Below are 12,117 nucleotides of genomic sequence, written 5' to 3'. Positions count from 1 at the left end.
AGTTCGGGCTTGCTTAAATGAAAGATCAAATGTTGGGGTGTACCCAGGTAATACTCCTGGGTTATATTGGGTCTCAATTTGGAAGTAGAGTAGTCTGTCGTTCTTCTTGTAAGTGATAACTCAGAATTTTAAAGCTATCCTCTCTCGTTGTCCTCCTTAGTTATTTATGAGTTAAGTATACAGTACTGTTTCCATAGGGTTAGTTGGCTCCCTCTTATCTAATTCAGTCCCGACTCAACTCTGCACTCAGTTTCTTTTAATTTTTTAACCATAGATAATAGGTCACCATCTGTTATACTTCTTACAGCTGCTTCTGTATTTTAAACTTTTATTTTATACTGAGTCACCACTAGAGGGAGCCTGTGATCCATCCAGATAGAGACGATTTGTATAATTTCATGGGAGGGAAGGCTATTGGAGGGAAGTGTGATTGATGGGTGTAAGTAGCAATCCCACCTCATTTAGTGCGTAGTTACTCCCCCGACTCCTCCTCTGTTGGTATACAGCTTATCCGGGTCTGTCCCTATGCTGCTGTCCCGGAACTCTATCACTTTCTGCCGTCGGCCCCTCTCACCTCTGTCGCAGTTCACTATTTTACCGCGGTCACACTGGCTCCGTACCGATGACCGGGTAATCAGGTAAGGGTATTTATGGTAGCTATATCCACAAGCTGGCGCCGTTCACAGTCCCTGTAATCCCCGCTCCGCTTCCTCTCCCGTAGTCGCGGCTAGTGTCCTTCAGTGCCCCGACCTCCTCCGGTGCTGCCAAACAGTCCGGGCTCTCCTCCGCAGTGGCGAAATAGCTCGGCAGTTAGACTCTTCCAACGGCTGTCGGCCTTCTCCTTCCTTCCAGCTCGCAGTGTTTTTTTTCTCATCTCCGCGAGGGGTTTCCAGCATGTTCTCCCCCGCGAGTCTCTCTCCACAAGTCGGTTCCCAGTCTTTGCCACGAGCACACCACAGTCCCATATATATATATATATATATATATATATATATAATTTATACATCTATTTTCCCCATCCAGGTGTACATAGGGGTCTTACCTATATATATTATATACATATACATTTATTACACTTTTATACTTATTTTATTATTATTTAACCAGAGGGTTACACTCTCCCCCTGGTGATTCCATTTAAATTAAACTATGGGATCACCAACATATATTTTCTGATATGTTATCAGAAATAAGGCCAATAAGACTCAATATTATAATGAGTGATTACTCTGGGGATAATCTCTGGAGTTCCCAACTGGTCATAAGTAATCATGAGAGGGGGTTGTCTATGTCTTTTGGGCCTATCTATATTGTCCATCTCCCCTCTATCATTACTACAAGACAGATAATCCTCCAATTCTCCCGGTATATTATATCTTTCTTCCTCTAATAACTTCCAGTCTTCTCCTGAAGAATCATGAAAATTAGTTTCTGGACCCATATGGGATAAATAGCCAGTGTTCTGATCATCACTGGTATTCTCTCTCCTCTTCAATTGTTTCTTCTGGTTCCTTGTAGTAACAACCCTGACCTTCCTCTACTTCCTCACTATTTTCATTATCATCCAACTCTCCCCTCTACCTTGGTCTTTTGTCCATCTTTCTTTTAGAGGACGTGTCTGTATCTTCCTTCACTTCTTCATTTTCCAGTCGGACTTCTTTACCTATGTGAAGCAGATTCTGCCTATGATGAGTTAATATAGCTCCTTTCCCATTTTCTAACTGTATCCGATACACAGGTAGATCTTCAAATTTTTCTATTACTATATAGGGCTCTTCCTTCCATCTGTTGGCAATTTTGAATTTTTTTCGCATTCCCAATTGTCTCAGCAATACTCTGTCTCCAGGAGACAAAATCTGGTCTCTCACCTTCCTATCATAATAGACTTTGTTCTTGTCCCCACTCTGGCGGGCTGCCTTCTCGGCTAATTGGTAAGCTGTAGCTAATTCTTCTCTCAATTTTTCAACATATTTCACATGAGATTTATAGGAACTTTCACCTGATGAGACCCCTAGACTTACATCTATCGGGAGCTTTGCCTCTCTCCCAAACATCAGGTAATAAGGAGAGTACCCAGTAGTTTCATTCTGTGTGCAATTATAAGCATGTATCAACTGGTCAATATAACGTCTCCAATGATGTTTGTTCAGGGGACTCAGGGTTCCCAGCATATTGAGTAGTGTTCTGTTGAAGCGTTCCGTTTGTGGGTCACCTTGGGGGTGATATGGTGTAGTTCTAGATTTTTTTATTCCACACATCACACAAAGTTCCTTGATCAGGTTACTTTCGAAATCTCTGCCTTGATCCGAGTGTAGTCTATGGGGAAGTCCATAATGAATAAAGAATTTACTCCAAAGGGTGTTTGTTACAGTGGAAGCTTTCTGATTTGGTGTTATGTAAGCTTGGGCGTATCTTGTGAAATGGTCTGTTACTACTAGAATGTTAAATTTTTTTCCTTGACCTATTTCTAGAGTTAGAAAGTCCATACATACTAAATCCAAGGGACCGCTGCTTTTGATGTTTACTAAATGGGCCACTCGATTCGGTAATGCTTTCCTTACTATGCACTTTCCACAACTCCTACAGTACCGATCTACCTCTTTGGATAGATTTGGCCAATAAAACCTATCGGTTATTAACTTTAAAGTCTTCTCGAATCCCAAGTGGCCATGTTGATCGTGTAAAGCTTTCATACTCCTAATACGGTGTTTTCTGGGTAATACGAGTTGGTACCTTTTTCTACCATCTGGTAGCCGAGTGCATCGGTAGAGTATACCTTGCTTCATAATTAAATTTTTTATTTGTCTCTTTAAAAGCTGGATTTCTAACGCCCATTCTTCTGTCATCTTACCAGCTTTCTTGATTAAAGTTCCTGGCATCACCCATCTTATACACGGATCCTGTAGTTGTTCTTGTCTAAGCTGATGTCTCTTTACCCTTGGTAGATCTTCCAATTCCATTTGACTAATCCAGCAATAGGATAATGGTAATGCCTCGGCGGTTGCTCCCAGGTTGCTTATGGCTTCACTTACTACCATACTAGTTATTTGCATACTATGGCACACTCCGTGTACCTCTCCGGCGGGTATTTCGATCCACTCCTCATTTTCATTTTCTCCCACCAATTGTCCAGGTATTCTTGAGAGCGAGTCGGCATCCACATTACTTACTCCAGGACGGTATTTCAAAGAGAAATCATAGAGTGCCAACGCCGCTAACCACCGGTGCCCAGTTGCATCCAATTTTGCTGTGGTCTGTACGTAAGTTAAGGGGTTATTGTCAGTGTGTATCTCAAATTTTACTCCATACAAACAGTCGTGGAATTTATCCACTACACACCACTTTAAGGCTAGGAACTCTAATTTGTGTGCAGGATATCTCCTCTCGCTTTCGGATACACCTCTACTAGCAAATGATACTGGCCGTAGTCCTTCAGAATGTTGTTGGTATAGCACTCCCCCTAGTCCACTAGTAGACGCATCTATATGAAGGACGTATGGAAGACTGGGGTCAGCATACGCTAAAACTGGTGCATGTGTCAGACTCTTCTTCAGCATTACAAATGCCGCTTCACACTCATTAGTCCATCGCTCACCAAAAAGTTCATTAGGCTGGTGATATTTCCCATTCATGGTGAGTTTCGAGGGTTTTCTTTTTCCTGCATTGTGGTATCCCTTGGTCAGATCAGTCAAAGGTTTTGCCTGGGCAGAGTAATTCGGTACAAATCGACAGTAGTATCCGCAGAATCCCAGGAAAGATCGTAACTCCTTCAGTTTGGTGGGTCGAGGCCAGTTCATCACGGCTTGTACTTTTTCTGGGTCCGTTGATACTCCATATTCACTAACAATATGCCCTAGGTATTTAACCCTTGACTGACATAAGTGACAGTTATCTACTGACAATTTCAGGCCTCCTTCCATCAATCTATCTAGAACTTTGAAAAGTCGATGATTATGTTCTTCGAGAGTAGCCCCGAATACTATAATGTCATCTAAATAGACTATCACTTCCCGGTAGTTCATATCCCCGATTATCTTTTCCATAGCACGTTGGAAAGTGGCTGGTGCTCCTTTTACTCCTTGGGGCATTTGTAGGAACTCGAAAAATCCTAGCGGACAAATGAAGGCCGTCTTCTCCCTGTCTTCAGGCCGCATTGGTATTTGATAATACCCATTTCTCAAATCTAACACCGAAAACAACACACTCCCTTGTAGGCAATCTAAGGCCTCGTCTATTCTGGGCACCGTATACTGATCGGTCACTGTCCGGTGGTTCAGGGTTCGGTAATCGACGCACATTCGGATATTTCCATTTTTCTTTCGTGCTATCACATTTGGTGAGGCGTATGGACTCTTTGATTCCATTATTACTTGGTTTTCCAATAAACCTTTCAGATGTTTCCTTACGTCCTCAAAGTCCGCCGGGGCTATTCTCCGAGAACGTTCTCGAAATGGGGTAGTATCCGTGAGTCGGATACAATGTTCCATCCCTTTGGCTCTTCCTAAATCCCACTCTCCTGTGGAGAAAACCGGCCCTCGGGACTCCAATTCCGAGATTAATCATAACCTTTCAGCATGCTCGAGCTCACTTCCCAAGAAACAGACTTCAAACGGGCTACCCTCCTCCTTCAGATCAATTCCATTTATACCTTCACATAAATAAGACAGCACTTTGGTTCTTTTCTCCTCTTTCTCCAACCATTCCATAAGAAGAGAGTAAATCCTGGTGTTGGTCCCTATAATCATATGGGGCTCGCCCCTACTCTCTGGGACTTCTGGACAAACCAGCGCTATTAGGGGTATTTGCAGCTTCTCTTCCTCTCCCTCTCGATAAATCTCTAGACTAGCCACGATATATCCTAAATACGGATATTTCTCTACGCTCAAACCCCATATCACCAATCCAGATAACGGCTGTAAGGGTACATCAGCGAGGTGTTTCTTGTACCAGTCTTCGAATATAATTGACACTTGGGAACCACTATCGACCAGTACTTTACAATGGTGTCCGTTTATTTTAGCAGCCATTATCGGAGCCGGTCCCATCAACCCCTCAGGCAGGACTCCATTCCACCATGTGTTCCCCATCGCGCAGCGACCAACCTCTAGGAGACCTGTGGGGGGTTCACGGGCCTCCCTTGTCCGTTTCCCCGTTCTTGGTCTTCGCTGTCGGTGTTATGAGATGGAGTACTATACCAACGGGTCGAGTTCCGATTTAGGTTACACTCGAAAGCTCGATGGCCAATCCTTCCGCACTTAAAACAACCCCTGCTATTAAAACTGCCCCTTCTTCCCCCGCCCCGAGTTGACTCACTAGAGGGAATATTCTGGGGTGGATTGTTGTTGTTTTGAGTAGCAATAAATTGCTCTATCCTCTTCTTCTGTTCTTCCATTAATTTTAATATTCTTTCCTCTAACGGGGAAGTCTCAGTCACGGTTTGTACCACCTTAACCTTCTTTACCGTCTTCTCCCTCATCTCAATTAGCACTTCTTCTTGTTTTATTTCTTTTAGTATCTCATTGAATCCAGGAGGTGGCTCTTTTTTCTCGGAACACCTCAACTTCTGTGCTACAGGATCATTTGTCAACGCGCCTCGTAGCACCTGTCTCATGCGACTTTTATCCACTTCTTCTCGGGTGATTCCTTTTTTTTCCACAATCTTATACAATAACTTATCTAATCGTATGACATAGGCACTCAGTTTCTCGCCAGGTTCTTGGAACGTGTGATGCAGTCTTGATAGAAGGTCCCCTACGTCGTCCAACGTGCCGTACGCATAATCCAAAGCTTCGAGGTAGGTCTCCAAGGTGGCATTCGGATTATTTCTCCTAGCAGCTTGTATTATCCCCATAGCAGGGCCACGTAGACTTTCCACTACTCGTTGTCGCTTTATTTTATCTGGACACTGCCATTCCTCTGCTTGTTGGACAGCGGCCTCCTTCCAAGATTCATAAGGTTCTTCCCCTGTAGGCACAGGTACGATACCAGAGAATATCCTTAATCTTCGATAACTCCCTTCGTAATGCCATCTCTCAAGTTGGGAAACCACCCGATCCACCATGGTCTCAAACTGTCCGCCATTCACATTAGTAGTAATATGTCCATTGCCACTAGCTTCTCCTCCATCTACACCCTCCGGCGGGATCATCGCCGAGATGGGTGCACTAATGGTATCTTCTTCCTGTATACTGGGACCAATAATAGACCATCTTCGTCCAGTTTCCTCATCGGCCATTATCATTAATGGGATCAAATTCACGTCTAATTCTTTTTCCGTTTCAACCAGGACAGCAATCTTCTTTCCTACTTCGTCATCCCACTTGTCTATTATATTGGGCCTTATAAAACCATACAGGGTACCCACTTTTCTTAACACTGTTTCATCCGAAACATCCGATAAATCTCCTCCTATTCCAATACACTTTCTGGGATTTACTCCCTTCCGCTGACACCATTTTCTTAATTCTTCTCCAGTTAGCCCCTCCATTGTCGTTGATTAATGTAGTTATTCCTACTGAGGTTTACTGAAATCTCAGCAGTGCCTCCATTAATGTAACCCTAGTTTGGAATATTATTATTAATGGATTACAATAGCAGTGCCTCCACCCAAGCTTTATCACAATGTATATAGGCCTGCTTGGGTAAGCCCAACAAATACCTATATGAAGTATGGTATCAATTATATACAATTTATCTTATTTTACCTGTTTTCTCTTCTAGTTGTCAAGTCTCCATTCATCAACTACCAGGAGCAGGATGTGTGGTAAGTATGAAAAATGTAATATTACAACTTTAATCAATATCATTTGTTACATTCACAATGACTATGAATATTATATATAATAATATTGGATTTATGTTCAGCCAACTAAATAATGCATATACATTACATCTTAGATTATAGATAATTAAAACCTAAGAGTGACCCGGGTACTCTGAAGTCAATGAGGAGCTCGTTGGGGCCCTTACCTTGAACGAATGTGACTATCGTGGTGAAATTAATTTAAATCACAGACTTTTTATTAATTCTCTGTAGTAGTCGTCTATTCCCCTTTTCTTACTTATAGTCCCATCCTCTATGAGTATTTTTCAAGCAGACTTACTACAGTCCCTTAATTCCACTACGGTTATAATCCACATATAGATTAGGGTATCTGCGGGGAATATAAAGGTCACAATCTTCAGCTATTCTCTCTAGTTCGGGCTTGCTTAAATGAAAGATCAAATGTTGGGGTGTACCCAGGTAATACTCCTGGGTTATATTGGGTCTCAATTTGGAAGTAGAGTAGTCTGTCGTTCTTCTTGTAAGTGATAACTCAGAATTTTAAAGCTATCCTCTCTTGTTGTCCTCCTTAGTTATTTATGAATTAAGTATACAGTACTGTTTCCATAGGGTTAGTTGGCTCCCTCTTATCTAATTCAGTCCCGACTCAACTCTGCACTCAGTTTCTTTTAATTTTTTAACCATAGATAATAGGTCACCATCTGTTACACTTCTTACAGCTGCTTCTGTATTTTAAACTTTTATTTTATACTGAGTCACCACTAGAGGGAGCCTGTGATCCATCCAGATAGAGACGATTCTGCTGTCCCGGAACTCTATCACTTTCTGCCGTCGGCCCCTCTCACCTCTGTCGCAGTTCACTATTTTACCGCGGTCACACTGGCTCCATACCGATGACCGGGTAATCAGGTAAGGGTATTTATGGTAGCTATATCCACAAGCTGGCGCCGTTCACAGTCCCTGTAATCCCCGCTCCGCTTCCTCTCCCGTAGTCGCGGCTAGTGTCCTTCAGTGCCCCGACCTCCTCCGGTGCTGCCAAACAGTCCGGGCTCTCCTCCACAGTGGCCAAATAGCTCGGCAGTTAGACTGACTCTTCCAACGGCTGTCGGCCTCCTCCTTCCTTCCAGCTCGCTGTGTTTTTTTTCTCATCTCCGCGAGGGGTTTCCAGCATGTTCTCCCCCGCGAGTCTCTCTCCACAAGTCGGTTCCCAGTCTTTGCCACGAGCACACCACAGTCCCATATATATATATCATTTATACATCTATTTTCCCCATCCAGGTGTACATAGGGGTCTTACCTATATATTATTATATACATATACATTTATTACACTTTTATACTTATTTTATTATTATTTAACCAGAGGGTTACACTTATATATACACACTGCTCAAAAAAATAAAGGGAACACTAAAATAACACATCCTAGATCTGAATTAATGAAATATTCTTATTAAATACTTTGTTCTTTACATAGTTGAATGTGCTGACAACAAAATCACACAAAAATTATCAATGGAAATCAAATTTATTAACCCATGGAGGTCTGGATTTGGAGTCACACTCAAAATTAATGTGGAAAAACACACTACAGGCTGATCCAACTTTGATGTAATGTCCTTAAAACAAGTCAAAATGAGGCTCAGTAGTGTGTGTGGCCTCCACGTGCCTGTATGACCTCCCTACAACGCCTGGGCATGCTCCTGATGAGGTGGCGGATGGTCTCCTGAGGGATCTCCTCCCAGACCTGGACTAAAGCATCCGCCAACTCCTGGACAGTCTGTGGTGCAACGTGGCGTTGGTGGATGGAGCGAGACATGATGTCCCAGATGTGCTCAATTGGATTCAGGTCTGGGGAACAGGCGGGCCAGTCCATAGCATCAATGCCTTCGTCTTGCAGGAACTGCTGACACACTCCAGCCACTTGAGGTCTAGCATTGTCTTGCATTAGGAGGAACCCAGGGCCAACCGCACCAGCATATGGTCTCACAGGGGGTCTGAGGATCTCATCTCGGTACCTAATGGCAGTCAGGCTACCTCTGGCGAGCACATGGAGGGCTGTGCGGCCCCCCAAAGAAATGCCACCCCACACCATTACTGACCCACTGCCAAACCGGTCATGCTGGAGGATGTTGCAGGCAGCAGAACGTTCTCCTTGGCGTCTCCAGACTCTGTCACGTCTGTCACCTGCTGCTGGGTTGTTGCCCTCCTACGGCCTCCTCCACGTCTCCTGATGTACTGACCTGTCTCCTGGTAGCGCCTCCATGCACTGGACACTACGCTGACAGACACAGCAAACCTTCTTGCCACAGCTTGCATTGATGTGCCATCCTGGATGAGCTGCACTACCTGAGCCACTTGTGTGGGTTGTAGACTCCGTCTCATGCTACCACCAGAGTGAAAGCACCGCCAGCTTTCAAAAGTGACCAAAACATCAGCCAGAAAGCATAGGAGCTGAGAAGTGGTCTGTGGTCACCACCTGCAGAACAACTCCTTTATTGGGGGTGTCTTGCTAATTGCCTATAATTTCCACCTGTTGTCTATTCCATTTGCACAATAGCATGTGAAATTGATTGTCAATCAGTGTTGCTTCCTAAGTGGACAGTTTGATTTCACAGAAGCGTGATTGACTTGGAGTTACATTGTGTTGTTTAAGTGTTCCCTTTATTTTTTGGAGCAGTGTATTTTTGCTTCATATGATATATAGATGAATTATATATATCTCCTACTCATTTCACATATTGGTAAATATATGAATTTACCACAGGTTTTTATCTCAAGAATGAATACTAATATTTATCAATGTTAGACCCGATACATGTATAGATATAACCCTTTCACAGGGTTACATTAGAGAACCTTTGGGTAGCCTCATTCTGTACAGAAACTGTAGGGACGAAGAAGGCCAATTTGTATAACTTCATCTGTACTTGTGTGGATGGAAATAAAGGAAGCAGGTGTGAAAACATTGAGGACGGAAACAGAGATAAAGATGATGCTGGGCATGGTGCGAACAGCGAGAAAAGAAATAATTATGAGCAAAAAGAAAATAAGGTTGGGAACAATGGGGGTAATTCTAAGTTGATCGCAGCAGGAAATTGTTTAGCAGTTGGGCAAAACCATGTGCACTGCAGGGGAGGCAGATATAACATGTGCAGAGAGAGTTAGATTTGGGTGGGTTATTTTGTTTCTGTGCAGGGTAAATACTGGCTGCTTTATTTTTACACTGCAATTTAGATTGCAGATTGAACTCACCACACCCAAATCTAACTCTCCCTGCAAATGTTATATCTGCCTCTCCTGCAGTGCACATGGTTTTGCCCAACTGCTAAAAAAATTCCTGCTGCGATCAACTCAGAATTACCCCCAATGTATCTAAACAATTCCATAGGTAACTGTGAAGAAGCTTCTGTAACTAAATGTTTTTTTTTTTCTTTTTCTGTCAAACACTAGAACATTTACAGAATGTGTTTGGTTGCTAAGGGTAACACTACATTTTCAACACAACTATTTCAAAAACGTTTGGGAACCACTTATCTACAACATAATAAGCTATTGACTCAGTCAATATAACTGCTCCAAGCCAGGGCTGTGCCCAAGGGAAGACTAGCAGTGTTTCTGTTTGGGGCGCAGGTCCCTGGAGGCATCAGCATAGCTGTCCCACGGCACCTGTATATGGCTTGCATGCTGTCTAGAATAGCAACCCGCAGCCTGTGGGGCCGCACGGGGCGTCCTAAGAGTACTTTGGTCAGTGAGCTTCTTCCTGTTGCCAGCGGAAAGCGCCCTGCTCCAACATAGGCAATGTTGTCCGGAAACCCCCTCCTCTTGGCAGGTGACTCAAATTATGATAACAATAGCATTGGTATGTAATACTATTACTAGAGCTACCGCCACATCATGCAGTTTAAGGGACAGAGCAGAGCTGATGCACATGCCAAATGGTAGCAGCTTCTTCTACCAGGTTTGCCATGTGTGGGTGGATCTGAGTACTCAATCAGTGCACTGGACCAGAGAGTAGCTACCAGGAAGAAGAGACAGGAGCCTTACCATGAGGTGGAAGAATGTGTGCTTAGAAAATGCAGTATTGGTTCTATTATATTTCTGCATTTATTTATTTATTACGGTATTTTTAACCTTTTCCTGTCCACTTATCTTATTTAAATATGTTTAATATAGCCTACACCCTAGACCAGGGGTGGGGAACCTTTGGCCCTCCAGCTGATGTTGAACTACACATACCAGCATGCCTCGCTACAGTTTTGCTATTTGGTCATGCTAAAACTGTTGCAGGGCATGCTGGGATGTGTAGTTTAACAACAGCTGGAGGGCCGAAGGTTCCCCATCCCTGCCCTAGACCATCTATAGTGTTAAGTATTAATACTGTATTCCATATAGTATCCAGTGTATACAAAGACCAATTATTACATTAATGTCCAGGGTCGTTACTAGGTTCTTCTACCACTTCCCCAGACTCCCGCACTTGCTCCAATGTTCCTGAGAGCTAGAGATTGTGGACTGCATTTGGAAACCCTCCTCTAGAAATCCTGCGTATGCCACTGTCCAGCATTGTACTAAGCCATCTCTTACCTAAATCCTTCAAAAATTAAAAATCTGGATTATTTGCGTGACTTAGAAAACAATCATATTTAGTTATGATAAGTACATCTCCCTCTATGTAATTGGGACAGTACACTGATTTTTTCAATTGTTGTTTATGTTGGCCATGTCATTTGTGGTAATTTGTGTGTTACTCTGAGGTACAAGCATGTGATCGCTATTTCATTTTAAGACTACATAATTATGCATTGCTTTAATCAGACGTATCGCATAACATAAAATTACCGGCAAGCGGACCTGTGATCGCAGATAAAAAGAATATTAAAGCGTATTCAAAGGAAAAGGAAATGACAGATGTGTCAGATTAATAAGTCAGTGTTTGCCTATATGATGTGCCAAACAATGCGTTAATGTGAAACAAAACAAAGAGGTCATTAAAAAGATTCCTACATTACCTATTGAAGTATTAAGGCGAGTATTACAACATCAAACAGAAGGTGCTGAAATGTCTTATAGCCTATCAGTCACCGTCCCTCAATACTTCCATCTCTCAGCTCTGTGAACATGTCTGTAACTGCAATGCCTTTTTTCTGTATTAAGTATATGACGTGGCCAGGGCGGAAGCTGTGTGAAATGTGGGAAACAGCTGCAATTGCTCATTTTCACCACATTTATAAGAGTGTAATTTCTAATACATATTCAAATGGAGCACGTGGCCTATTGTATGTACAGCTTGCGCCTCATTTTCAGCAGCTTCCTATACTGAATTTATCTCT

General features: G+C 42.9%; 1 long non-coding RNA gene across 1 annotated transcript in view; it reads right to left on the bottom strand.

Moving 5' to 3' along the window:
* The window catches only part of LOC135058218 (uncharacterized), a 45,533-nt gene extending 33,638 nt beyond the window's left edge, over positions 1-11,895 (bottom strand). Inside the window, exon 1 of the long non-coding RNA XR_010244686.1 lies at positions 11,797-11,895. This is a non-coding gene — a long non-coding RNA (uncharacterized LOC135058218). The remainder of the gene's footprint in view (positions 1-11,796) is intronic.
* Positions 11,896-12,117: the final 222 nt, after the last annotated feature.

Source organism: Pseudophryne corroboree, chromosome 3, assembly GCF_028390025.1.
Source record: "Pseudophryne corroboree isolate aPseCor3 chromosome 3, aPseCor3.hap2, whole genome shotgun sequence".
Lineage (NCBI taxonomy): Eukaryota > Metazoa > Chordata > Amphibia > Anura > Myobatrachidae > Pseudophryne > Pseudophryne corroboree.
Note: the sequence above shows the minus strand (reverse complement) of the source record. Positions and strands in the feature narration are given on the sequence as shown.